Source organism: Trichomycterus rosablanca, chromosome 6 (assembly GCF_030014385.1).
Source record: "Trichomycterus rosablanca isolate fTriRos1 chromosome 6, fTriRos1.hap1, whole genome shotgun sequence".
NCBI classification, from domain to species: domain Eukaryota; kingdom Metazoa; phylum Chordata; class Actinopteri; order Siluriformes; family Trichomycteridae; genus Trichomycterus; species Trichomycterus rosablanca.
The window spans coordinates 14,095,841-14,120,363 of NC_085993.1; the positions used below are offsets into that span (position 1 = coordinate 14,095,841).

Sequence of the window (24,523 nt, forward strand, 5' to 3'; positions counted from 1 at the left end):
AATGAAATCGTTCTTACATGCAGGTGTTTAACCCACCGTTATCTTTCAATGTTTCAAAACAAAATGCTACAATGTCTTTTTTTTATTAAGACATTTCATACATGTTGTAATTAACAAATATTTTATAGCATTCAAAAATAACTGACATAAGAAAATTTAACAGAACAGTGTTGCAGAGAAAATATTAAGCTGCTTGTCAAACAAAAGTTATTTAACTTTATATTTATTTTGACTAACATTTACCTCAGTTTAGCCCTATTTGCTATGCTAGCTATTTAGCTAACTCTAATCTTCTGCTAACAAGTGTTCTTGTCTATAATACCCTTATAAGCATTGTCTAATAAATATAACAGTAAATAATTATTTAATTATTAAAATCTTCTTCTTTTCCTTGGCCTTTGTCCCGTTCGGTTGCGGGGTCAGCTCTTCGGCGGATCATGATCCGCGCATCGATTTGGCACAATTTTTACGCCGGATACCCTTCCTGACACAACCCTCCCTATTTTATCCGGGCTTGGGACCGGCACTACAATGCACTGGTTTGTGCATCTAGCGGCTAGGTGTCTATAGGACAATTCAGTGTTTCCAATTAGCCTGGTGGCATGTTTTTGGACTGTGGGAGGAAACCGGAGCACCCGGAGGAAACCCACGCGGACATGGGAAGAACATGCAAACTCCGCAGAGAAAGGACCCGGACCGCCCCACCTGGGGATCGAACCCAGGACCTTCTTGTTGTGAGGCGACAGTGCTACCCACTAAGTCACCGTGCCGCCCATTTAATTATTAAAATAATGATTAATAAATTATTAATAAATAATAAATTAATGCGAAAAATATTTAGTTTTTCTAATAATTGTTAGGCCTAAAGATATAATACACTCTGATTTTCCCATGTTTGTTGACATTATTTTTGTAGTGAATCCTCCTTATTTTATCCAGGCTTGGGATCGACACTGAACGCACCAACGGCTAGGCTGTTTGGCCACCATCATCCGACCAACATAAACATTCACGTCTGTGTAGACGCCCAACCGGCCGATAGCATCACTAAGATTCAAGCTGGATCACAGTAGTAGTGGGCTTTCCAAAATTACCAAAAATGCATAAATGATCTCTGTATTCATATCATACAAAGTAATATGTCAACTTCTAAAAATAAATGTGGCAGAATTAACAGGTCTAAGATTCATTAGAGAAACGGCCATCTATATGGATGCTAAATTTCACATGCCCTTTACCAAACAGTTTTCCTGCTTGAAACTGACACACTAGTGTAACTGGTCCAGTTCACGTTGCCTTTTTCACATAAATAATTTCAAATGAATGACAATTATATTAAGCTCTGTCATTATACAGAACTTTCTATTAGTACAATTAGTCAAACATGTTTGTTTGCCCTTTAAGTAAGATAATGACCTTTGACTGCTTTTAATAAAATGCTTTATAATCCCAGAGCTTTTAAAAGAAACACAGTATTTTTCACTTAAATCTTTTATAAAATGACTGCCAGAGAAAATTCCTTTAATGTGTGTATCACTATGTGCATCATTCAGGGGAAACTCAGCTCTCAAAGATCAGTGTAGCAGGATAACACAAAGGTGGTTGGTTTATTACTGAAAAGGCCAGTCCAGGGAATGCAAATGAGATGGATGTCTTTTCCAGTGACATATTGACGTCACTGGTTCAGAAATCTCCTGCTCACTTTTTCATAAACGGTTGGAATAATTTATATTATAATATACGTAGATTGGAAAACAACATGGCTTACAAATAAGGTAAGGGAAGTAACTCTAAGGATTCTGCAGAGATTTTAACCACTCAATAAAACTATTGCAAAATTTAGAAAAGATATAAATACTGAATGTTAATTTTGTCACAAATATGAAGAATTCCTTATTTACTTATTTTGGAACTGCACATTTTGTTCAGTCTTTTGGATTAACTTAATTTTATTAATAGGAAAACTAACACTTTTAAGGCATCATTTATATCTTTGACATTAATACATTGAAACTTACTGTGAAAATGTGAAGGCAAAAATTACCTTAACACTGCCTAGAACTTCTCTAACCCTTAATGTTTATAAAAATCATTCAGTTATATTATTTATAAATTCTTGTTTTTTTTATTTTTAGTTATATTTTATTTCTATTACCTTTTTTTTTACCTCAAGCAAGTTTTAGTTAATTTTTAGTATTTTGTTAAATCACATTTTCATTGTATATTTCATAATTCGGCTGTGAGTTGATGTAATTTTATGTAATATATATGTGTTCAATGAAGTTGTTAAAAAGGTTTTTCCATAAACAGTTCTGAAGAAATATAATGCATATTTTAAAAGTTCAAGAATAACAGCATTTTTCTTTTTAATTTTCCTTAAATGTGTGCCTTACAGTATTTTGAGAGCTCATGTTGCATGTTTTGGCTATTGTGTTTGTTTTCTTTTATTGTAAATGATGTATCCACTTATTGGTACTATTACTAAAGGCCTAGTGGTAGGCCTAATAAAGTAACATGAAGGCTATAAATGGACAGGAGGATTGTTCCGTTAGAATGATGCATGAAGTAGGGTGGTGGAGTAGTAAGTTACAGCCTCAGCAGTCGGGTTTCCTCGCCGTCTCTCTTTTTTCCTTAAAGAAAAACAGAAAGTGCACTTCCTGTATCGGGGTGGTCCTGAGTGCGTGTGTGCGTGTGCGCTGCAGAAGGGGAACAGGGGGGAGGACAGAGCGCTCTGAGATCAGCTCATACGCTCGGGCTGCCTCCAAAACTTTGGGCTCGCATGAGCCGGATCCCCAAAATGGAGCTCAGCTGTTCCGCAAAGTCCAAACTTTTTAAACTTTAGTGGAAACTTGTTGGAAGTGTGTTCTCCATGTGAATGAGGTGGAGACCTGCGCACCACAGTGAAGTCAAAACTTGGTTTTTGCGCGCTGAGACTCGCGTCTCCATCTGCATGTGTGTGTGTCCAGCAGGAGAAAGAGGGGCTTTATTGGAAATTCTCGAACCCCCGGTGGGACGCGCTCGGCTTTCAGCTTCTGCTCTGCATTCTCCTTTTTCTAGGGAGTTTTTGCTGGGATCAGTTTAAGGCCACACAAACAGATGAGGACAGCTCGAGCGTCTGAAAGGTAGGCTTCTGTCCCACGTTTACCTTGCTTGCTTGTGTTTTGGTATTGCACAATCTGCTCAGATGCACAGTTGTCACTATTTGCAGTTACTTGTTCTGACTTTAAAGGAGCTAATATGTGAAAAGGCTTGACCGATGTTTGAGTGGTGGGCTCAAGTATGTGCACTGGAGTGCTAATCGAGTGCAATGTTTGCGCATTGATTAGCAAACCAAACAGGTCTCTATATAACGTACACTGCTGAGAAGAATCACTTGTTGAGCATAAGAACATAAGCATACATACAAACACAGTAGAGTGTCCTTCAATAGGCCAAGGCAAGCAAAGATTGGCCTTTTACGCACTATTACACTGATTTGGTTGGTCATTTAACAGTAGTTAATAGCTAAGCACATGTATTTGAGATTTGCCTGTTTATTGTTTTTCAAAGGTCATTCTTCTATGTTTTTACATCAATGCACTATATTGCATTAACACAGTAGCACAAACATATTATATTCATTATGGAAGTGATGTACACAAAATAAAGTGAATGTACAGCCATATGTGCAAGTTTGGATATTTACTTTCAAAATTTTATTTTAAAACGTTTTTCCATCCTCTTTAAAAATCAAAACTGGTTATATAATCTTCTGCAAATGTTGGTGCATAATTTATATTTATTAACTACATTTTACATATAATAAAATTTGACCAGGTGTACCCAGATACACATAAGACTGTACCTACAAATAGTGGCGTAGGAATCAAAGGGGACAGAGACAAGGTTTACCCCTTTAATAAAATACATTCATCCTGTCTAAACTGATATCTTTACAATACTAAAATACATTAAATTATGACTTTGAATTGGAATTACATTTAGACAATTTACATTACTGACCAATAAGATAAACATATTATGCATTTCCAGTCTGTGTTTGGGATTTAGCTTGCTTTTCTAAAGAACAGACACGTACCTGAACATTTATATCTCTGTAATTCAATTTTTCAGTCAGAATGAATTAGTCATGTTTTTCAGCCAGTAATAAAAATGGTCTGATGGTGGTCTTCTGGGGTCAACTCAGGCGTTCAGATGTTCTCTGCACACTAATGCTATACAAATTCAAGCAAACTTAAAGGCTGGCGAATGCATATTCGTCAAACCATCTCTCTAGTTAAACAAGTCTTTAAATAAAAAGTTAAAATAAGAATAAGCTTTTTGTGGCAGACTTTACTGCAGAAAATCCTAAGAAACCTTCTTGTGTCTGGAGGTCACGGAATTCCTGTGTGGGTCGAGGGCCGCACCTCAGCAGCTGTTTCTCGTAACCTGAAATACTTTAGGGGCCAATATCTTTTCCAAATGTGTGTCACCCCAGCCAGGTCCAGGCAACACCTAAACAATTTGGTCATAATGAAGTATTACAAGGAAAGAGAAATTCAGAATACACAGTTTCCTGCAGATGAAGAATGCATAGTGTTCAAATGGTACTTCTTTGGTTTTTGTAGAGGCTAGGGTAGCTAACAACTTATAATTGTAAATGACTACCAGCAAGCATCATACTGTAGGCCAAAATGACATTGTGTGAAATGTAAGATAATATGGAATAGATGTGTTTTTTTTGACAGTGCAGTTATCTATAAATAAAAAAAAAAATAGTAAGAAGCAAAACATTGTAGTAACAATTTATTGACTTATTTTCTTAGATTTGAATATGTTTATTATTTAATAAAAATGTACTGCATAACAATGAATTTTGTCCAAACCAAATCACAAGTTGAAGTATTACACCATCCTGAGATACAATTATCATTAGCATCTAATGGTAGAAGTATTTCCTTTTTGGACTTTAAAGATGAAGTAAAGTTGTATGTTTGTTTACTATATTAATCATGACTTATTGTTTGGACATGAGTGTTATGTGAGTTGATATAAAAACATAAAGTCAATTTGAACTTTTAGATGTAAACATGACACACAGAGAGCGGTGGTGGAGAGGGATTTTGTAAGAGGGGGAGATCCGGAGTGCTGAATGTAAAAGCTTATGTAAGCTTTACTAATCTTCATAATTGCAGTGTAAAGAGCTCGGTCAAGCTTTTACTGTGGTTAGATCCCCTAAACATCTTAAACTCAACAACTTAACCCATTCAGGTCATAGATGACTTGTATTGTGTATTGCATAACCTGGGAATTTTCTACAAGCGCACAGAGATGATGCAGATGTGTGTTGCTTTAGTGGCAGGAGCCTTGATCTGGAAGTATTAGTTATACTTTATGTTTATATTATATAACTTCCTGTGTGAAATAAATATAAACTGTAGTGAGAGATACCATGTTTTACTGAATGGAATTTTATTTTCATCAACTGCTTTTCAATTGGTCAGGGTTGCAATGATCCACCAGAAAACACTAGGTGCTAGGCAGGAATGCCCAGAACAGGGTACCAATTCAACACAGGGCTTTGGCCATCCCCAGTCCTTACGCATAGCCAGTTATGTCTGTATAGATGGCCGGCCGGGCGAAAACACCCTTGGCCTACACCAAAGGTTTTTGACTGCACCTGTGACACATAAAGGTACAGTCAACAACTGTAAAATTTGGCACTATTAATAATATAAATTAATGCATGACTGATGTCTGTTGGCAACCACTGGCCCATATTTATACATTTATTTATTACATAACTTTCTTGCTGTCAAATTGGGTGCTTCTTGCACACTCTTAAAAACTGAAGCCCCCTGCCTGAATGGTTCCCTCACTGATACATCTCTTGTACCTGTAGTGTGATTTAACATAGGAAAGTAAAAATGCTAAGATACTTTTAGATAATTTCGTTTTCTGAGAGAGCATCATGTTCATATGTGTGGGCAAGCTTACACCCTCATTTAGGTTTCTGAGCATACTTGTTTACATCAGTTGTTCTAACAGCAAAAAACTCAGTTAATTGTTTTAAAATGTCAACTCAGTCTTTTCTTAAAATGTTGCCTACCTTAGGAATTGTTAGTTCTGCAATTTTTTTTCCAAAGTAAAGCCCAAAATATTTTTCTCCATAAGCTTTTGTCCATTGATTTCTGTTATCATTCCAGTAAATAATACTGTACTTTTATTGTTGCACATAGCTGAAATGAAACATTTTCTTTCAACGTCTTTAATGTTGTTAATTTATATTTCTATGTATAGATCTGTCAAACAGTCACAAACACATTCACACATTCCTTAGGCAGTGTCCTGCTTCAGGTTGACATGGTAGCTGAACTTGCCCCACGAGAGGTGAGAATGACACAGTGGGGTTTCTTCCTCTCCCCTTTTATTTATTATCTGTGTTTGATGGACCAGTGTTAGGGCCAAAAGGCTCTCGTTAGCATGCACCCACCCACCTGTACACACATGCTGTTGAACTTCCTTTAGAATTAGCCTATCAGACCTAAGTTCTTATCAGAGATGTGTCAAGAAGCTGGTGTATGTGTGTCACCTTTTGCTAACATGGAGGTGGAGAACTGTTATTACAAGCTTATTATGCTTAATAGAGCTCTTTAGTGTGTGTAAAACTAGGTGTGAGTTCATTATGTCAGTCAAATCACAAGTTGCCTTGAGTGATTAAATAACAGGAAATCTGATTTTCTTATAAATATGGACAGATAGATAGTTTGTGCACAATATAGACATACAGTTGATGTTTAATCTGTCTAATACATGCAGTTTATTTAAGTAGACCCTGCGTGAATGTTGATCACTACTTTTACAATTAGGTGGCAAGTGGTTAAGCTATATATGAAGTATAATTAATTAAAAAAGATGATTTGTGGTGTAATAAAGACACAAAATAGACCTACTGATACATTTTGATGATCAACACTAGCATGCTACCCAAAGCCTGTAATCTCTGTGGTGCTCAAATCCAGAGCCATATTAAGTATCAGAAAATATAAATGTACAGACAGATACACCAGCAAACTGACCATAAGGCAGCTTGTACCACTGTGAATATACCCAACAGTTTAATATCTTATCTTATGTTTTATATTTTAGTCATTAAATTTAAATTGTACCGCTGTACTTAATGTTAAAGTTTGATATGTAATAGATAATACATTTAATAGAACAAAGCATCCTACAATTCAGTTATTGTTATGGAAATTATTTATTCAAATTAGTGCACTTATATCTAGATGTGCGTTGTGCTATTATACAATCATTACAGAAAATTACCATGTGGTTAGGTTACACATGATATAAATAACCTGGTTACTGGACTAAAGCTTTTTAAACATTAAACATTTTTAAATCTATGAATGACCTCACTCAATTTTAAGATATCATAGCATGCTGATTAGGTCTGTATAATGAGATTACTGGCAAAACCTCAGAGATCATATTTTTAGTGTGTACATAAATGCACTCAAGTCAATGTTTTTTAAACTGAGGTACACATACCTTCAAGTGTAATCCCAGGAGTGATATGGGTACTGAAATTAAACATAAAATTTAAATTTCATTACCTCATTGAAAGTTTCACCACTTTTCACTGACAAGTTTCCTTTAGACACTTTACTTTTTCCAAACTTCCCAAATTTTAATGTGTGAGTGAATGGGTGAGTGTCTGTTGCCTTACTATAGATTCCCCCCATGTTGTGGGTGTATTTTTGGCCAGTGATTCTGTGGCACTGAACCTACGGCAGTCTTGATCAGAATAATGTGGTCATCAATGATGAATGAATGAATAGTAAATATAGAAGTATATAAGCAATATTTGCACACTAGAAGGGGAATGTCTTAGGGTATGGGAACTTAAAATCGCCAGGAATCAAGTGAGTCACTGAATAACACTGTTTTGCGATTGCACATTTGAGTATTAATAGCAGGAAATAGTAAGTGTATGTGGGTGGGATGCCCCTTACTGACTCTCAGTAATATGTGTGTATATATGTGTGTGTGTGTGTGTGTGTGTGTATGTGAGACGTAGTGGGCAGGCAGGCAGGCAGCAACAAGTGGCATGTTTTTTTCCACACAGGATTCCTTTTTCAGGCTGCGCAGCAAGATGCACTCGTCACGTGAGCCTTTCCTCTGCTTCAGTCCTCCACTCCTCCCCCAGTGTGGAGACCACCCTCAAAGGGAGCGAAGCCCCCAATCAGCCCCTTTCACACCCCGTGAACCTGAAACAATCAGAGTTTAATAGCAGCTGTCCATCCAAGCGCCAAAGAGAGAGAGAGACAGAAAGAGACGGAGCAAAAGACTCATACTAAATGTCCTCTCGCGCTTTTTTCTCTCTGTCTCATTATCCCCTACAAGACTTTTGTCTTTTATTCTGTGATGTGTTCTTTCTTCAAGAATAAGAAAAACAAGAGAAAGGACACGGCTGATCTTGGGCTTCTGTTATATTCTTTGCCTACATCAGTTTTTTTTATTTAATTTGTGGCTCTTTGTACATTTTTTTCTTCCTTTCTTCACTTCTGCACCTGTTTAAGTTATGTGTACCCTTTCATTGTTCTTGCTTAATGACTTTTGCAGGACTCTTTCTAGAGCTAAATTGAATTCACTATTGTAAAGCCACAGGTGTAGCAAGTATAAAATTTCAACATTAAATAGAGAGTGTTCTCAGAAACTTTCATGTGCATCTTAATGTTGATCTGATCATTGATTGTTAGGTCAGTGATTCAGGGCTACTCAGTGGAACTTAATGAATGGGGGAGGAGTTTAACAGCATTGCTAAGTAGTTGGTTTGACACAAAAGGGCAAAGGCATTAGATGTTTAGCCCCAGGATCATCACTTTAGACTTATCAGAACAATAAGAGCTACAGAAGGGGGCTGATTCTATAGTAGCAACCTGCACTAGTAGTTAGTCTTGTCTGGAGAGGTTATAGGGATATTTGTAAAATATCCCTTTAATATAATGAAAAACCGAAAGTTCCATTTTTGCTATTTTATAAAAAAAAAAATTCAAGCTGTTGTCTCATTATCTAACATGTTTCCAGTCAACTCTAGCCTGTACTAGTTTTTTCCCTACTCTGATCATTCTCTTTAAGTAGGGGTGCCTCCAAGGCAGCCCATGTGGTAGAAATTATTAATAATACTGTAGTTAATGAGATCCAGGTGCTAAAGCTAAAATGACCAGCATGTAGCATGATTTTTTTTTCGTAATTTATTTCCAACCTTTGCGGAGTCTGGTACACAGTTTAAATACAGCAATAAATTAAATTCAAAGTATTTAAAACTTGAATATTTAGAGGGTGCAGGGGAAGTTGAGTAGCCACTTCAATTATAGTGCACTCTAAATTAGGCTCGTGTTGCATGTTAAAACAGTTGGCTAATTGAGTTAAAGCATAGAATTGAGTGTTAACCAGAGTAGATTTTTTGGCTGGAGTGTACGCAAACAGCCACTGAAAGCACACAAGTGGGCTATAGACACACCATCACTATCAGTCTGGATCACTCTTTTTCTGTATTAGTTTCTGTACATAAGTCATGATGTCTTTTTCATCATCAACATCTAAACCAGTTTTGTAACTTACATATTTTGTCATTTTTTCCCTTGACCTGTGCTTTATTTTGCTGAAACAGAAGTATCTATTTAAAGCTAAAACAGTAGATAACATAAAAAAATTAAGCTTTCTAGAATCACTATCTGACAGGAGCCCTAGGAGCAGCACAACGTCCATTTATATATTACTGTATTCATAAGCATACATTTCATGCATGTCAGAGTTTAACAGTTTAGTTATATTGTTATATAATTTGGAGGTTGTTTTGCTGGTTACTGCATAACCTTCAAAAGAAAGACTGCTTACCTTTATGGATAGCATTATGTGATGGACACAGGTTTTTTCTGTGCAGATAGGTGTGGGTTGTATTTTTCACACATTACAAACCAATTGTAATTTCTATTTAATCAAACTATTTATTATTATTTACAAGCAAATCAATTTTTAAATAATAATATATTAACAAACCATATATTACTATTAACATAATAAGTCAAAATACTTTTTCCTCTTTTGGCTGCTCCCATATATAGGGGTCGCCAAAAAGGATTTGGTCCGCATACCAGACTTGGCACAGTTTTTATTCGGATGCCCTTACTGAGACAACTCTCCTTATTCTATCTGGGCTTGGGACTGGCACTGAGAGTGCCCTGACAAGTGTAGGCTGTTTTGGCCACCCCCCAGTTACTAGCTAGTCATGTGTATGCAGATGCCTGACCAGCTCAGCATCAGCATCACTGTGATTCAAATTATGGATCCCCACATCTTAGCAGTAGTGAACTAGCGTACTTTACCTCTGCACCACCCAAGCATCAATATAAAACTCTAAAAAACTGAAAATAAATAAATACAAAAAACAGAAGCAAAACATGCATTGTTAAAAATCGGCAAAAAATTTTGTGTATTTTCTTATTGTATTCTTCTTACTGCAAATGAGTCAATGAATGGAAGCTTTAGTTACTAACCAGCGCCAGACACTCAAATCCAGAGACCAACATCAAACAGTGCACAACACATATGCCAGAAATTACTGATACACACAAGGGCTCTCTTTTCCTCTTTGCATGTTCTGGGCTGTGTTCGTGTTTAATACTGTGTGTGTGGTGACTCAGTGATGTCCACCTCACTGGGAACCGAGGGGGAGTGGTGTTTATTATTTGCACTGGTTGTCACAGAGACTGTGGATTCTTGTGCTGTCATCAGTATAATTATACAGCTCCGATGTTTCTTTTTTCTTCACTTGGATTTTTAGCATTGGACAAATTGGATATAACAAAGGCACAACTTGACGGGGCGATATTTTCAAAACAATCCAGGGATTTCAAATATTTTCTACCAGGACTGTTATCCGCTAGATATGGACCAGTACTGAGAACGATATTTTCTCCTTAGTGTAGACATCTCTACTTCCTACTCAATGTGTTCCTTCTGTACACCAACCAAATGGCAGACACCAACCCAGAGGTGTGAGCACTGTTACATGCTTCCAACGAGACAACCACTCAACCACATATTTTTGAGGAGGACCCTTTCCGTTCAGCTTTCGGTTCCTGGCCATAAACAGCTGTAGCACAGACCTACCAGTTCCAGGCTGTAGGAGGAGTGCTGATTCCTCTATTCCATCAAAAATCCCTCCAAAGGAGGCAATCTTGTTGAAGAACTGTTCATTTTTTTAAAGTTGGTGGAATTTTCATCCTGTGAGGAGGCTTTATGTTTTCACTAACCTACTTGGTAAAGAGGAAGAAGATTGCCCTGCAGACACACAAGCCTCTAATATGTTTAGCCATTAATTTTAATTTGCTGTTCTGACTTGTCTTGTTGCTTATATTTGCCACCACCTCAGATGGCTTTACAGCCAATATTTTATACACAAGTACAAACAGACACAATGTTCAACCTGTAAATTCAATTGCCTACTTTGTTACTTCTTAGCTAAAATACTAGTTTGTGCAGCAAAGTTTTGTTTCATTATCAATTTTTTTCAGGATGGGTGGGAAAGATACAGAACAAGACAAGGAAGAGGTGAAGAGAGTGAGTGTGAGAGAAAGAGAACGAGAAGGAGAGAGAGCTGTATATTAAATCCACTGAGTCAGGCTCTCAGATTTATGCCCATGGGCTGCTGCTGCTTCTTGGGTGGGCTGGAGAAACAGTCTGAGCGAATCACAGACAGTGAGGGAGAGAGCTAGAGCTCTGCAGGCTTTCCTGTTAAACACATTTTAGTCGAAATCTTTTTCTGATTCTTTCTTTCTTCCCTTCTTTCATTTGTTCTCCTCAACTCTTTAATCATTTTATACAGCGTCATGCAACAGTTTAGAAACACCTGGTCAAAGCCCATATTTTATAAATGCCACATTTTAAAACAATGAGTGTCCAAACTTGAACAATTATTATAGCATACAATGATATTTCTTTGATTAGATTTTTTGTTTGGACATACCTAGTTGGACGTACCACATCTCTTTTGCCCAGATTGTTCGTTTCAATACCATACTGATATAGATTTACTTACCTTTTTTGTCAGGGGACAAAGTGTACCAAACATGGATGTGTGACCACACTAAAGACATTTTATTTAATTTCATTGTAGTTTGGCTACTCTAAATTGTTGGAATAATGCACAGACACTGTCCACGATGTGCTACTGGTGTGCTTTTCCAGGGTGTAACCTTGTGCCTTGCAATTCCAGAAGAACTCCAGACCCAGACTATGATTTTAGGCTAAAACATTTCATGTCAACCCTTGTTATGTTTCAATTGGATTCCTATGCTCTGTATATGCTTATTACACAGTGTATAGACATAATTGTAATCTTAAGCTTAGTGCACTGTATAGTATAACTATCACATACACAATACAGTATACAGTGAGAGTACATGTGTTTAACCACTTCTTTTTAGTTATTCAATATATTCCAGTCCTTTGACTTTGTCCGTATTAATAACATAATAACATATTAAGGTTTATAAGGTTTGGGATGTTAATATAAACCTTAATATCTTATAATGCTTTACCCTTTTCATATGTGTCCATGTGTTTGCATCTGAGATAGGGGAAAACAGTGCTAAAATCAAATCATGCATCATGAAAATGTTCATTTTTTTCCTCACTGTGCACCTTTTTTTGTAGTACTACCAATTTCTAGCCAGGCTTTAGGCTTTAGATCAGATAAGGCTGACTCTGTTATGAGCCCTTTCGTGCCAGCCTGTTTGTTTTACATGAGAAAGAAAAAAAAATCAGATCCCGCATCTCTCCTTTTCCTAGATTCTCCTACAAGATGGAGAATGTGTGGTCCTGGTAGCACTGTGAATGTAGGGGCAACTGTCAGCAGTGTGATTAACAGATCTGAGGTCTAAAAATTGTAGAGACCTCTTTTGATGCTAATATAAACACACAATGTACAACACGTAGATTAGCACAAAAATCTCACACCTTAAAACCTTGCTAAATGTCTTAGTGGAAAAATTAATGAAAGTACATTTACTTAGTGGCTTAAAAATATTTCTGTTCCATATAACAGTGGCAGTGGTAGCTCAATTGTAAGGGTACTGGATAATCAGAAAGTTGCTGGTTAACACCCCGCTAGGTTAGCCTTGTTGCTTAACCCTTGATTGCTTGGATTGTATTCAGTTACATTCAGTCATATTCAAACTTATATGCTATAACTATATAACGTTAGTTAAATAGATGGGGCATTAATTTGGAGTGGATTGCTGCTGTAACTTGACTGTCCATTAGATTTTGTAACATGACACTGATGCTGGACTAGCAGTCTGTGTTCCATGTCCTAGGCTGGGGTCAATGCCAGTGATTTGTGCAGGCTAACCATTCAATTCATTTGGCAAACCATTCCTTTTTGGACCTCGAATTGTGCACAGGGGCAATATAATGCTAAAACAGAAAACAGATTTACAAAAACTGTTTCCAGAACGTTTGAAGCAATTTGGAATTAAAATATAGCCGGTTATTGAACAATAGTTAGAGGCACAACCAGATGGGTTTGTCTAAATTCATCCTGTGTCTGGCTAAAGTTAAAGCAGTGTAAGATGTATTTGACTCTCATACATGCATTCAGAACTACAGAAAACAATACTTATATTTATTAATTATTAATTTTAAGTGTTTCTGTCTTTCTTACTTGCTATGCTGTCTTTACTGTCTGCACTTAGCCGTTTGTCTGCTTGCACTGTCTAGAGGTGTTATTGTAATAGCCATGCTATGAAACATCAAAGCTATTATTTAATTCACATGCGTAAATGAAAGACTAGGTCATGTCATGTAGGCAACTACTATTTGTAAATCTGAGCTGCATGTAATGTTTTCCATTGAATTACAATATTTCCTTAATTCTACAATAATTGTCATTAATTACTCAATGGCTGCTCTCCGTGTCCGATGTTCACACTCCAGTGATTCCAGCTCATGTTGGCATGAAAAGTGCTCACAATAACTGTATACTATATAACAAATGTATACATTACCAGAAGTAGCACCTTTGTTATAAGTTGGCAATTACAACTGCTGTTTGGGTTTGTACCTTAGTATGTTAAGTATGTACTTACTGAAACAAGCTCTTTTTGAAAATACTAAATTTGGATCAGTTTAAATGTGAAGACAAATAGTAAAGAAGAATCAATTTTCTGATTTTAGGGATTTAGTTTAGTGGATGTGTGTATAATGCACACACTCTCAAGCCAACAACAGTAATTTAAAGAAAGTCACCCTTTAGCACGCCTGTTTTTCTCTAGCTGTGTTAGTTTATCTTATCTTGTTTATAATGCAAATGTTTAGAGCTATTTGTAATGAAGTCTGATATATAAATAATCACCGTACATTTACTTTACTACCAAAACATAACTGTTACTTGATTGGACGTTGGCTGTTGTCAGTTGTGTACTTTAATGTAGTTGTTGGCGTCAAATGCATTACACTGCAATAAAGATATGGCCTCTGTTGCTGATGTCTCAATTAACCTAAAAAACTCAGTTCGTCATCTATGCTTAACATTCTAGGCTACAACAGTGACATTTAAGCATGGATTAATTACTCATAAGCAGGTATTTTAGAATGACTGAATAAGTTTAGGCTTGGTGAATTAATTGCTAATTAAAGATAATAACTTATGATTTGACTTCTGATTTACTATATTTAGTAGAGACTATATTTGTATCAAAAATATATTTTATAAGGAATGATTTGAAGTGGATCAATTTTAACTTACACATACAGCAAGTTTCTAAACACACACACACACACACACACACATTTTAAAACCGTAAGTGTGCTGTGGTGCTTGGCACGGTCGCAAATGTTTTCTCACCCGAGGGAGTGTGTGTCACCACGTCACACAGCTACTGGTCAGAGAGCAAGGCTTCCTTTTTAGTGCAACAGTGATAAATATCACCAGTCAATTGACATGCAGATGTGGAGAAAATGAAAGTGTAGGATCTGTCTGGCCACATTGTCTAGAAGAAAGAATAAACTCAGGAAATCAGGAGCTAGGTAAAAAAAAACACCATTACCTAAACCATATTAATTGCAATTCATTATAAGCATGTAGAAAATTCTGTACAGGTTTAGAAATTATTTTAAATCAGTTTGCAGTGATACTTTTAAAATAATTGGTGGGGTGGGGTTGTCTTACATCAGCACAAGACGAAGCAGCTTGCAGGGCAGAAAAAATAAGTTGCCACTAGATCTTATCATTAGAAAGACAGACTTCGATTCAGGCTTTGATTAAAAGTTTATAATAGTTCAGTGACCGAATGCATTAATAAAACCTACAGTATCCCATTGTTCAAGTGTTCTATCAAAGCAGCCTTGATTCTGATATCTTATGTATAATCTTTGTAAGATTTCAGCAATTACTCATAAGCTCTGAAGTTGTATTCCAAACCACACAGCGCACTAAATAGTACGTTAGACTTGTACATAACTAACCATTTCTATGGAGAGTTTACTGCAGTATTATGTAGTTATAGAGACAGCCTTAGTCCTTAGACCAAACTAAAAACTCTATTGCCTGTTAACATTGCTTGTTAGCATTGCCCATAACCCAATTGTACAGTTTAAAAATATAAAATATAAAAATATAATTAGCATTTTTTGGTCTTTAAAATAGTTGACTTAAATAATTATTTGAAATTAAAAGACGTGATGCTACCACCATGAAAATTAAGTTTATTTAAGATCTTTCCATACAAAGAAATGCTAATGAAAGATTACACATTTGCACATGTTACACATGTTAATTAATTACAAACATTTATTAGATATGTTTAATTTGAAATGTAATGTGAAATGCAAATTAATAAAACATAATAAGCACTACTAGATCTAGAAATTAGTTTAATTATCTACCTGTTAAAAATAGTCATGCATCTGTACAATCTTACTACTCGAAAACTAGCATTTAGCTCACTGCCAACCTGGACAACTGGATCACACTTAGATTATTGACTTGTGGAGACAGTTACTGATAGATAATGCATAATGTGGTAATCTGATAATTGGATTACTTCCAGTATTTGATTTACTAGATTACTGTTAGTAAATTCACTTTGGTAGGGCCTGTAACTGAGACTGGCCAAGTTGATCTGCCACTGAAGTATTCTGTTGCTTAGTGTTCCTGTAGAAACTTTAAGGTTTAGGCTGAGTGAGGTTTACATTCTGCCTAAACTACCTAACCAAACAGTGGCGCAGCCATCTATCACACTAGCCCGTCCAGGTGTCTACACAGACATAATTGGCTATGTCTAGTAGCCGAAGCCTTGTGATGAATTGGTGCCCTGTCCAGGGTATTTCTGTCTCTTGAGATTAGTGTTTCCTGGTCGAACAGAACCTACAGCGACCCTGACCAGGATAAAGTGGTTGATGGAAATGAAATGAAATTAAAAAACCTTAGTAATTATACTTAGAAAGCTGGCTGATTGTGTAACCATTTAGGAAAGGGGTCATGACTTTTTAATCACCAGTGTTTCTTTTTTTACTGGCATCCTCTATCCTGGCAAAAATCTGGAAACAATCTGATGTTTAAATATAGAAATCCACTGTTTCAAGCAAAGCGCTGTATTTTTGTCTCTCTGTGTATTTAAAACAAGGATTAGAGGAAATAAATCTTGATTGGGAAAGTGATGATTAGTTAAGTCAGCAGTGTCTCCATTCTCCTTCTTGTCAATGACAAATGCTGCATGGTCGGCACACTGCTTCAGCTGTTGTTGTTTCAGGTTCTGAGCTACTTCCCTTGAAGCAATTCGCCATGTTACACACATCCCCCTTTTCTTTCCCATCCTTTAGCCCCTTTCTCAACCTCATTTCCAATTGCCCCATTTACCCCCATTCGAAAACTTTGTCAGCAAAGTTCACGGGAGCCAGGTCCACCTGCCATCAGGGGGTTGGAGGGGTGGAGTGTGGGAGGTAGTGAGAGAAAGCTGGAGAGTGAGAAAGTGAGTGAGAGCTTAGTGAGGAGCTGTAGAACATCTTCAGTAGGCCTCACAGCAGAGGAATGAAAGGACGGAAGACAGAGAAAACATGCATCTACACTCGTTCTTTGATCTTGCGCTCTCTGTATGAGTGGTTTTGTATGGAGGTTTGAAGGCCCATGCTGAGACTGGCCCACTGATAGAGAACTGAAAGGAACATCACTACAGGCAAGTCCCGTGAATGTGAACTTCATCAATGTTCTATTCAGTATGTGATAGACGTGGAATGAAATGCATAGAAATATAGCTCTTAGCTATTAAGCTAGTATCAAATTAATTGTTAGATGTCGCTAGCTGGCTCAGGATTAAATAATTTTTTGAGTTCGGTCACCAGCCAAAGAATGGATCTGAAGTGTTAAATGTTATTTATGGAATCCACTGTAAAGATGAAAGTTTGTATACAGCCGTCATGGGGAAATCTGACCTGGGTGTGTAAGATAGCACTGTATACCATGAGTATAAATCCATTGTTCTGCTGAAAATCTTTCCCGGGCTGACAGAGAGGGAGGACAGTTTGTCCACACCTGGTTAAACAGTGAGTTGAGGGGTTTTGTGGCTCATCCCACAGCTCCACACTCTTACACACATACTTACAGAGGCTGCATTTATTCACTCACCTTTGCTCAGGTGGTGTAAACAACCACATGCAGTAATCCCAAAAGGCACTGAGGCACGCTCAAGAACTGTGAGGTCTGTATATCCTGGACAGATAGAGTATCAGTACTGGGGTGGATGCTGGCCTAAAAAAACTGGATCAGATTAAATTTTTCATCTGTCATGTTGCCATAGTTGAATCGTCGTCAGTGTGTTTACCAACACAACAAAGCTTATTCTGTTGAACACAGAATAGAATATCTTTACTGTGCTAAATTAAATTTAATTAAAACTTTAGGTATAGTAACATATATTATGATAAAAGTCTGCATACAGTACACTTTTGATACACTTGTGCAAACTGTAAACATTATGTGCAGCTGCGTCATATTCACAGGTGCATAGTGTGCAAGAGTAATTGTATTCTCAGTTTATTGGTATACAGTGGTATAGAGTAATCCAGCACCTTATTAGGTCCACCTATCTGGTGCATTTCTTCTTTTTATATTTCATTTGCATCAACTGATTTATTCTGGTCAGGTTTGCAGCAGGTCTGGTTCTACTGGGAAGGGAATACCCTGAACAGGGTGCCAAACCATGGCATTGTTTTAGACACCCCCTCCCCATTTCAACCCCTTTTTTCAGCCGTTGGCAATCATGTCTGTGTAGACACCTGGTCGGCTGATAGCACCGCTATCAGATTCAAACCCAGATGGGTTAGTGTAATAGACCACTGAGCCAACCGAGCACTATCTGGCACATACAGGGGTTGGACAAAATAACTGAAACACCTGTCATTTTAGTGTGGGAGGTTTCATGGCTAAATTGGACCAGTCTGGTGGCCAATCTTCATTAATTGCACATTGCACCAGTAAGAGCAGAGTGTGAAGGTTCAATTAGCAGGGTAAGAGCACAGTTTTGCTCAAAATATTGCAATGCACACAACATTATGGGTGACATACCAGAGTTCAAAAGAGGACAAATTGTTGGTGCACGTCTTGCTGGCGCATCTGTGACCAAGACAGCAAGTCTTTGTGATGTATCAAGAGCCACGGTATCCAGGGTAATGTCAGCATACCACCAAGAAGGACAAACCACATCCAACAGGATTAACTGTGGACGCAAGAGGAAGCTGTCTGAAAGGGATGTTCGGGTGCTAACCCGGATTGTATCCAAAAAACATAAAACCACGGCTGCCCAAATCACGGCAGAATTAAATGTGCACCTCAACTCTCCTGTTTCCACCAGAACTGTCCGTCGGGAGCTCCACAGGGTCAATATACACGGCCGGGCTGCTATAGCCAAACCTTTGGTCACTCGTGCCAATGCCAAACGTCGGTTTCAATGGTGCAAGGAGCGCAAATCTTGGGCTGTGGACAATGTGAAACATGTATTGTTCTCTGATGAGTCCACCTTTACTGTTTTCCCCACATCCGGGAGAGTTACGGTGTGGAGAAGCCCCAAAGAAGCGTACCACCCAGACTGTTGCATGCCCAGAGTGAAGCATGGGGGTGGATCAGTGATGGTTTGGGCTGCCATATCATGGCATTCCCTTGGCCCAATACTTGTGCTAGATGGGCGCGTCACTGCCAAGGACTACCGAACCATTCTGGAGGACCATGTGCATCCAATGGCGGTGCCGTGTATCAGGATGACAATGCACCAATACACACAGCAAGACTGGTGAAAGATTGGTTTGATGAACATGAAAGTGAAGTTGAACATCTCCCATGGCCTGCACAGTCACCAGATCTAAATATTATTGAGCCACTTTGGGGTGTTTTGGAGAAGCGAGTCAGGAAACGTTTTCCTCCACCAGCATCACGTAGTGACCTGGCCACTATCCTGCAAGAAGAATGGCTTAAAATCCCTCTGACCACTGTGCAGGACTTGTATATGTCATGTCCAAGACGAATTGACGCTGTATTGGCCGCAAAAGGAGGCCCTACACCATACTAATAAATTATTGTGGTCTAAAACCAGGTGTTTCAGTTATTTTGTCCAACCCCTGTACTTTTATTTGTTATTGTAAATACTACACCAACTATACTAATGAACTTTGTGGGTATACAGTTACTGACTGTAACTAATCTGTTGCAGTTTACATGTTGTCACCCCCCTGCGTCCCATTTTAATCAAAAATACAGACATAGGACCTCCACCGACCAGATGTCATATGGGTGATGGACCATTATCAGCACTGCAATGACACTAACATGACAATAACATGGTAGTGTGTGTTGATCTGGTACAAGTATATCAGGTACAGCAGTGTTAAGTTTGTAAATACTGTTTGAACTACTGAGTCTACTGATACTTTGTAATTGTACATCCATTCTGAATAAATTATTAAACTTAAGGATTAGTTTATCTGGAGGTGAATGCCACAAACTTTTAGATCCACTTAAAAACACCTGGCACAAAGCAGGAATACCCTGGAGAGTGTGCCAATCTATCGCAGGGCTTCAACCACCCCAAAATCTTTAGCTAGCATAATAGACCGCTGTACCACCCAAGCACATGATTAATAGTACAAATGTCAAAAAAAGAAAAGAAAGAGCTCCAGCTTGATCCCTTTGCCAGCAGGACATACAGGGCATTCCCGCGTCCATTTTTGCGATGAGCAGGTGTGAGGAACGATTGTGGTTTTACTGGCTCCCCACTGAGACACCTGTATAGTGACACTTAGTCCTGGAGACTGCAGAGTGGACTGTTATAAAGATTTTTTCATACACTAAGATGTTGAACACAAGCGTGGAAAAGTTTGTATGTTACACTTGGCTATAACTTTTAAATCTTACAGTATCACAGCAAAGCAACATACAGAGTAGAGAAAGGCACTGATAAATTTGACAAGCTGACATGCTGAAATCTTGAGATTGCGAGTTTAAATCTCAGTCCTGCTATTGGCCAGCTGGACACCTATGCATGGACATGACTGGCTAATGTCTGTCACAGAGACGATTGGCTAATGTCTCTAGATGGGAGGGCTGGAGGGATTCCTTATTACTGCTGCACTTACGGCCTCCACTGGCTTGTCAGCGGCACCTGCTCAGAGACAAGGGAATATGGAGAGCAGTACATGACTCTCTATATGCAATACTAATTTCTGTGTGAGGGGTTGGCAGCAGTGGAGGAGGGATATAACCTGGGTAATCGGATACATTTAGATTGAAAATAAATGACTAATAAAAATGTCAGCATGGTTGAAGTGTTAATTGACCCCACTGTCTAGTAGACTGAGTGGAATTTAGGACACAACACCTAATATGGGGCGTACCTCACCTCACCTGAATGCTGCATCAGCTGTTTCTCATTGCTTGCATGGCAACTAATCATTGGGTCACTTTTAACACATTGGTGCCTGAATGACTGATTAACGGCTGGGAAATCACACTAAATCGCTCACACTACACAAGCACTCATGATGATCACTAAATCAATTGGAGAATGAGGTTAGTGTAGCTTGACTAAGCTATAAGGGAAACTCCTGACCAAAGTTAAAAAATGTGGATATACGCACCAACACATTCCTGCAAGACTTTATGTTTGTGTCTAGGTTTGAGTTTTTGTTGTGGTGGATTGTAAGGCAGAAGAATTTCCTCAGGTGTTATGTCTGGTTTGGTAGATTATGCTACAAGCCATGGGTCATTTACCCACGTTGCTAAAATGATGGTTAGCTGCAGTTATTTACTGTTATTTGCTCATTTTGGGGGCCTGGCTTTCCTCAGTATGAGCAGTGAGTGTTTGTGGAGGTACTGAGGTGTGTGGCCAACCGCACACATACACACACACAGGGTGGAGTCTGGACAGAGTATTTTCCTTAAGCTTAATGCAGCTCAGCCCAAACCCAGGAGAAGCCTTGGGGCATAGATCCAAAGTCTGGATTCCACATACACAGACAGACAAATACTAAACGTGATCGCTCTCCGCGGCTATTAGACGCTGGTCAAGAAGACAGTTGTTTTAACCCCAGGGCTGAAGTAGGGAGGAGGAGGGGGAGATGGAGGGATAATTCACTGTCTCATCCCTCCATAAACAGAAAGAAGAGATAAAGAAAGAAAGATTGAGGCAGAGTGAAGGCGTTTAACAGTCTGAAGTGTGGTGGCTGGTTAGAAAGTGGGGGTCTGTACGTGGAAGCAGCGGATGCTGAAGAGCTCACACTAGAACTGCTGCCCCTCTGGCTTTGTACACACAAGGGCCTTTACATAACCCACATAAGCAATTACATTGTCTAGCAACCAGCCAGCCAGTCAGCTCCTAGGACTGTGTGCATGTGTGTGCATGGGGTAAGACAGGCTTAGACAGGCCCCCAGTCTGCCTGTTAAAATGCTAATGTCCCCTTTGGCTTTAGGATTTGATTCATTTAGGAGTTTCTGATCTCATGAGGAATCCTTTCTACTCTTTCTACATGGGGAATCCTTTCTCTCTCACTGTCTTTCGGACTCTAATCAAATCTAAAAAAGGCGGCAAATTTTCACATAAAATCCATTGTAGCTTAGATATTTATACACCTGTGGTGCCCATTTCACACCTAAATATGAGAAAGTTACTGGAATACCTTTGTATTGGTAATTAAACACATTAGAGATTGTTATTGCTATATAAACAAGTGTTTATTTTTTGCATTACTCTAATTTGCCATCATTTTGTTTGCATGTATTTTATCTTAACCTCTTATGTTTAAATCATTTGTTTTAAAAAGTGTCAATGCACCTTTCTCAGTAATGTACTCAGTAAACTACTAATCATACACATCGTTCTGGTAATTACTGGGAATTAACCAGGCTTCATCCCAGTTAATTGCTTTGTCGATTCACTCAGGATTAAGATGTGTTTACATCTAATTGTCTCAGTAAATTACCAGTAAATTCTCAGGTAAAATTTCAGGTCTGAAAGAGGCTTTAAATGTGATAGTCAAGCTGATGTTAGGTGTAGATTTAGGGTTGCTTAGATTACACATTAGGACTTTCCTAACCTTGGTGTGGTGAACCTTCATGGGGTTACCTGAGATGCAGATGGTTGGTAGCAGTTTGTAGAGACAGTTAATGTTAAGCTATAGGCAGATAAATGTCAGTTACAAAAAGTTTTTTTTTGCATTATATAATCTAAGATGCCTTCATTAATTTGGTTTTATTTGATCATGTATTTTGAATTATGCTACACTTTAATGTAATTCAACAACAAAAAAAAACTAGGTTGTTGTAGGGTGAATTGTGGTGTGTGACTAAAAAAAAGTCCTTAAAATAGGGTAATTGGTTAAAAAGTGTAAGAACCACTCCATTAATAAACTCAAGTTTTGTATTCCTTTTATCAATTATTTTGGTTTAAAATAGTTTAGATTTTATTTTATTTTATTTATTTTAATTTTAAAGATACCTTTGTTACCAATCAATACTCATCTGTACTGACATATTTTAGCAAAAGTCCAGTCAGCACATTCTAGATAATGTCACTACTTAAGCAACACAACGTTTAAACAATCACATCTTGGATGAAAATTCTTATTAGGAAATAATAAAAACAGCACTTAAACTTTCCATATGTAACAAAAAAAGCTAATCCTGATTAGCTGCCATGATAGCTATACAGTATGCTAATGTAAAAAACATGGCCCTGGATATTTGGCTCCATGATTTATTAATGTAATTTGAGACTGACATTAAAATCAGCCGTTTTTTTTCTGATACCAATAAAAGTATCAGTTAGGCTCCTGACAGCTTTCTTTTTTCCTGCACAAGATAGATTTTATTTTTGGCTAAAGCTTAGCTTCAAACAAAGGCATTTAAATTTCCTGGGAAATTCATTCAGTCTTAAACAGTTTTCTTACTAAGCAAAAACTCATGTAATGTTTTTATCAGGACATGCAGAAGGTTGTAATATTTCTTCCAGGTGCTATGTGCAGTTCTGCCAGAAAATCATAATTCAAAGCAAGTTTTCAAGTAAAAATAATCATTCTGACCCACATGAAATATCATTTATAATATTTTGTTAGTAACATTTAACACATTTTGGATTCTAGGACTAAAATAAGCAATCACATTAGTTACAGCCCTTCGACAGAAACAGAGACCCTGTGGCCGTAATTAAAACGCTCTCACTCTCTCACCTTCTCATGGTAATGACCTATTTAGCAGTGACCATACACACATACACACACTTCTCCCAGGGTGAAGAGGAAGCATTTATGGCACTAGTCTGCATTGTCCTCCAATACACAAAGAGAAGGTGTTGCAGCCTTGCCATTGTCATGGGTTTGTGACCAGGCATGGTGCAAAAGAGACACAGAGAGATAGATAGGGAAGGACGGGGAAGAAGGATTGGGCTTTGAAATTATGTGTGAAAGGAGAGGCTTGGTATTAGGGATCAGACCCAGGAAGGGGTCTGCTGCTTCCAGGGATCAAACCCCCACGGAGCCCCATCATCTGTCCGCGTTAAGGTGAATGCAGACCTTAGTCTCGGCCAAAGAGCTACTAATGAGCAGCTGTTCTGAACCAGCCCCCTGCTACACTCGACAATACCTTCACACACCTTCCAACCCCTGTCAAATGACCTTACTTTACCTAATCTACACACTGTGCTACAGTCCTAAGCTAATTACTAACCACATTAATCAAACTTTGACTCAACTTTTTACTTATTTTAATCCTTAAATAGATCACCATTTTATTTTTGCAGCATTTAGTAGATGCATTTGTATCATATATTATTGGCAAAGTTAATTAGTCGTGTTATAGCATCAATCATTATTCATACAATTCAGTGTTAGTAACAGCTTCACCCTGATCAGCCAGGGCACCAAACAATTATTAATTTACTTATTTATACTCAACAAATGGCAGTTTGGAGAAGCCAGTTCTCTTAAACCCATG

General features: G+C 37.9%; 1 protein-coding gene across 1 annotated transcript in view; it reads left to right on the top strand.

Annotated features, from left to right (window-relative positions):
- Positions 1-3,040: 3,040 nt before the first annotated feature.
- Positions 3,041-24,523, top strand: part of gli1 (GLI family zinc finger 1) — a 50,365-nt gene continuing 28,882 nt past the window's right edge. The window contains exon 1 of the mRNA XM_062997463.1: positions 3,041-3,122. The gene's annotated coding sequence lies outside the window, so the exon portion shown is untranslated. The remainder of the gene's footprint in view (positions 3,123-24,523) is intronic.